Genomic DNA, 4,915 nt, shown 5'->3' with positions numbered 1-4,915 from the left:
TGTGATTCTGACAGCTATAGTCTATGGATGGAACAATAGGTTTATTATCTATTACAGACTTAAAAAGGTTGAAAGCACAGAACTGTTGAAAGTTATATAGACTACAAGCCCGCATAGGACAAAAATATGGGTCAAATGAACCACCAGGGGACATATCTAGAACGATAGCAGAGCAAAAAATAATAAGATTCATCACTATGCCGTCACTTGTAAGCTGTCCAACTGAGTGCAGATGAGAATTGAAAAGTACAGGTAGACTCGGTAAATTTTGGTCATATATTTTTGTACGGCATTCTTAACCATCGATAGATCCATTAAAAATAATAAGAAACCGCTCAGTGCCGTACAAAAATGGTGGTCCACCAAGTCGGAATTTTTATTTAAATTCCAAGAGTTACCGGGGGTAAATTTGGTCATTTGACCATGTACGGCATCTGTGTCATACTATTGCTATACTGCTTTTAATCCATTATTCCGCAACGCCGTACAAAAATCATGGGGCCAAGGGGAAAAAATCAAGAGTTGTAATCCCCTCTCTTTCCCCACTCCAGGGGGTCATTTGACACAACACGAAATAAATTTATTTTTAAAGTATTTTATGCATAGATAATATTTTTTCATGTGCCGTACATTTTCGTTGGTTCAAAGGGGAAAAATCTGAAAAAGAAAAAAATCCATATAACGAAATGTTTGCTTTATATTTTTTCAATAAAATATAAATATACATTAATATTAAGAAGCTCGAGGTGGTTAATTATCACCTTGGAAAGTCGGAGTCAGGTGGAATGGACTCCGTTATATTGATGAACTAATAAAAAAGCTATTAACGAAAAGATGTGAATTATATGCAATCAGTCCATGAATACAGGTAAAGTCACAAGCAAATGCTAGTAATATATACATATTCAAAATGTACAAGTAAAGCGCTTTCAAATGATACCAAACACTGCATATTTATCTTAACTTTATTTTTTTACTCTGTATGTTTTGTCCGCTAGAGGGCGCCACATTAGATTTTATGAAACCCCATATAGCCTTCAGCTAGCTGGTCGCTGGTTATCCAGTGAACAATTCAGACGCGACGAATGATATGTCATTTGTCGAATTCTGATAAGTAGTTTAGAAGTTACGAGGGAATAGATGAACATACATACATGACCTGTAAACAACCATAACCCTCCTTTTGCTTTGCCGTAGTTGGGTAAAAATATGTTAATGCCGTACTGTATCAAATGGCCATAAAGCACCCTTAAAATTGTAGCTTTCGTCGCTTTCATCAGCCTAAAAGATGTGGTCTGCACAAAAATGTACGGCATCGTTTTTTCCTAATTTATCTATGTTAATACTATTTAAAACAACGGATAAAGTGTAGAAAACTATTATATTTCATTAATATACGATGTTTAAACTTTAACAAAATTTCTGGATTTGCATTTCTCTATAACTTTTTTTAGAACGGTTTCTTTTGAACGGCAATACTATACAACAATTGAATTTTACAATATCATGTTAAAAAAAAAGTTCCCGTACAGGGTCAAATGACCTTACAGCTCTTTATATCAAGAATTTGATGAAATTAAGATGATTATTGGTATACATTTAAAAGAACAATTATTTTTTGACGGCATTGCTTTTAATAGTACTTTTGAGTGCTAGATAATGTTTTGGAACCGAAGCCGTACTTAGTCAAATGACCCCCTGGAGTGGGGAAAGAGAGGGGATTGCAACTCTCGATTTTTTCCCCTTGTCCCCATGATTTTTGTACGGCGTTGCGGAATAATGGATTAAAAGCAGTATAGCAATAGTATGACACAGATGCCGTACATGGTCAAATGACCAAATTTACCCCCGGTAACTCTTGGAATTTAAATAAAAATTCCGACTTGGTGGACCACCATTTTTGTACGGCACTGAGCGGTTTCTTATTATTTTTAATGGATCTATCGATGGTTAAGAATGCCGTACAAAAATATATGACCAAAATTTACCGAGTCTACCTGTACTTTTCAATTCTCATCTGCACTCAGTTGGACAGCTTACAAGTGACGGCATAGTGATGAATCTTATTATTTTTTGCTCTGCTATCGTTCTAGATATGTCCCCTGGTGGTTCATTTGACCCATATTTTTGTCCTATGCGGGCTTGTAGTCTAATAGAGTAAGATCCCAGAGCGATAAGACATAACTTATTTTCTAAAAGATGAAACTTTAAGTTCTCAGTAGTGTCTCATGTAACTACTTTGTATACCTGCGTGTTTGTGAAGTTTGCCCAGTGACACCTGGGCAGGTACCAGGTGAGAAAGGTGACTAAAAATAAGAGTTACTTTACTTAAATTTAGATGGCTGATATTTAGATATATATTATAGAATATCATTCTCAAATGGTATCGCAAGTATCAGACACTTTTCATGGACCAAAACTTTTGTCAGACGCTTTAAAGCTCCACTTCCAAAAATAAATAAACTTTACTTATTTTTTAATGTCTGATTTTTTAATATGTTATCAACATAACTATTACAAAATTATATTTAATCAGTCAGACAAATTGGAATGACCAAAAATCCACTAAACACAAAAAATATTCGGCCGTGAGTACGAACGCGAAAGCATTAAGCATGCGTTTCAGAGCGAGTGTATATATATATGTGTATAGATAGTAACCCGGTTCTCCTTCTTTAACTCACATTCTGTTTCAGTCTACTGTGTATGTGCGCGCAATGTATAGTATTCATTATATAATGTATAATACATTGCGCGCACATACACAGTAGACTGAAACAGAATGTGAGTTAAAGAAGGAGAACCGGGTTACTATCTATACACATATATATACACTCGCTCTGAAACGCATGCATAATGCTCTCGCGTTCGTACTCACGGCCGAATATTTTTTGTGTTTAGTGGATTTTTGGTCATTCCAATTTGTCTGACTGATTAAATATAATTTTGTAATAGTTATGTTGATAACATATTAAAAAATCAGACATTTGAAAATAAGTAAAGTTTATTTATTTTTGGAAGTGGAGCTTTAAAGCGTCTGACAAAAGTTTTGGTCCATGAAAAGTGTCTGATACTTGCGATACCATTTGAGAATGATATTCTATATAATATATCTAAAAATCAGCCATCTAAATTTAAGTAAAGTAACTCTTATTTTTAGTCACCTTTCTCACCTGGTACCTGCCCAGGTGTCACTGGGCAAACTTCACAAAAACGCAGGTATACAAAGTACAGGAGACACTACTGAGAACTTAAAGTTTCATCTTTTAGAAAATAAGTTATGTCTTATCCCTCTGGGATCTTGGACTATTAAAAAAACTTAAAATATTGTATTCATCGTATTCATACACCTTTTTTAACTGAAAATAAACTACAAAGTTCAAATCGCTAGGTTTTTTTTTCTGTATCTAAGGCTGTCATGCGGCTGTCATTCACATTTCCATTTTGCAGCACTTGCTCTGTGCTGTGATTCGCAGCTCGTGTTCGCAGCATGAATACCACATAATATATACGTAGTATTGCACGCCTCATGCGAAGCGTTGAGGTGGGTACTACTGTCACTTCGCGCAAAACATCTGATTTTTCATACTTAAAATGTCTTTATGTATCATACATTGCACTTGTAAGATAATACATACACACACATATTAAGAAAAAACACTATTTTTAACGTTCATGATATTTTTGATGTCATTTTTGTTATTTAAACTAGTTAAAAAACAGTTTAAAAAAGTTCTGTCTTGGACGTCCGTGTGTCTGTATGTGCGGATCCTTTTTCTTGTTAACACGATAGCGACCGAAATACTTTACTAATCGAGTCTTTTTTTTTCTCTTACGCTTGAGTATGCTCAGGAATAGAACCCTTTCATTTTTCAGGGTCTGATTCGATGTGGTTTAATTGTTATTAAATAAACAAAAACAATAATTAATAAATATTTATTAAAAAAAAATTATGAGGCGTGCACTTTTGGATTTTCCAAATTATTTGTATTCTCTTTGGCATGAATATGAATTTGGAATATATATACCAAGGAATTTATTCAAGCCAAAGACGTTATACTGATAAGACTACGCGCCATGGCGCAAAAAATGGTTCAAGTGAGAGCGTTCTTATCTCTTTTTATTTTGATAGAAATGGCTTAGCAAAATTAGGGACAAATTGATCGAAAGCGAGCGAGTAAATGTACTGTATAAATATAATTTTGTATGCAAATATAAATTGACTAAAAACATAGTGTACACGGTATATTTTACTCTAAACGTGTTATACCCCGTTTTCCAATTACAGTACTAGAGCGCATTATGCGGCATAATTCTTAACGTTGAATGTTTTAACTACAGCAACCAAGCTTATATATATATCTAATACACTGGAGATTACACTATAACCATTAACTTGTAACAAGAAAATATGACCTCGAATGACGTCCGTGTTGTTTTTTGTCTCTTTCTGTGGAGTGACCACGCTGGTTTGTATATTCAGGATTTTTCGAAATAGAAAAAACTAAAAATCATGGTCTATAAATAATAACGACATATATTTTTAACAGTATTTATATTATAATACTTTATAGGTACATACAATTTTAATTGGTATAGAATGATAGTTTTAAATAACTTTTGGCTACAAAGCTTGGATATGAACCAATATATAGCATTAACATCCTTTGTAAATAGAGGAAAGTTTTGTTTTGCATCAGATGCTGTTTACCAAATTGTAAGCTACTCAGATCTTCTTTTTAAACGCGTTGCTTCGACGGGTCAATTTCAAGCCAAAATCATCAAAGAAAAACTGTTTATAGCAGCCTTGCACAAATTTCAGCAAACTTTACAAAGTTTATTTTTCAAAAAGTATTTTTTTCTGGGTCATAATCCTCAGTAATTTTACCCTTGATGGGCGCATATATTACTTTTT

The sequence above is a fragment of the Colias eurytheme genome, chromosome 26 (genome assembly GCF_061535395.1).
Source record: "Colias eurytheme isolate Ceu_HAF_F1 chromosome 26, ilColEury1 Martin Lab GWU primary, whole genome shotgun sequence".
NCBI classification, from domain to species: Eukaryota; Metazoa; Arthropoda; class Insecta; order Lepidoptera; family Pieridae; genus Colias; species Colias eurytheme.
The sequence above is the reverse complement of the archived record's forward strand: the minus strand, read 5'-3'. Positions refer to the sequence as shown.